Here is a 794-nt window from a genome sequence, read left to right as displayed (position 1 = left end):
ATTTTCCACTAGTGACATACAGTATAAACCAAAACGTGATTATAGTCATGGCAACCAAAGTTACTATGACCTGTAATCTATTAGCCTGAGCTTACAGTATCCGACCAAAATGTGGTCTCCTATACTGTAAGTTCAGTTCATAATATATCCTTATATGGTCATATGACCCTCATACACAAACCATACAATTATGTATCATAATTTATATCTAACAGTCTACACATATTTTCTCAGTTCATATGACAAGACTTGATGAAAGTAACTCACATTCCGCCCAGGTCAATAACACTAATCATTATAATGGCATGAATCGATCTAAACAAATAAAGTCTGTGCTGCTGATGATGATGATGATGATGTTGGTATGCTTATGGCTGATGTTAGACAGGCTACTTGTTAGATAGATAGATAGATAGATAGATAGATAGATAGATAGATAGATAGATAGATAGATAGATAGATAGATATCTTTATTATCCCAAGGGGGATAATCAGTAGCTATTTAACATAACAAATAAGGTCTAACTAGGGGTTTGTTATGATGCTGAATCCATTGCAAGCATTTGTTTTGCACAAAAAAACATTCATGGGGCTACAAATGGCCCCAGAAAACGCCCACAAAACTGTTGAAACTGACCATCGTTTTCTGGGTCCATGTGTAGCCCAAGGAATGTTTCTTGTGCAAAACAAATGCTTGCAATGGATTCAGCATCATGACAAACCCCTAGTTAGACCCCTCACATCCACCCAGAAAAAAAAGAAATGTTTTCTGGGTATTTTCATCCAGTATAGAA

The sequence above is a fragment of the Nannobrachium achirus genome, assembly GCF_963921795.1.
Source record: "Nannobrachium achirus genome assembly, chromosome: 2".
In the NCBI taxonomy this organism is placed as follows: domain Eukaryota; kingdom Metazoa; phylum Chordata; class Actinopteri; order Myctophiformes; family Myctophidae; genus Nannobrachium; species Nannobrachium achirus.
The sequence above is the reverse complement of the archived record's forward strand: the minus strand, read 5'-3'. Positions refer to the sequence as shown.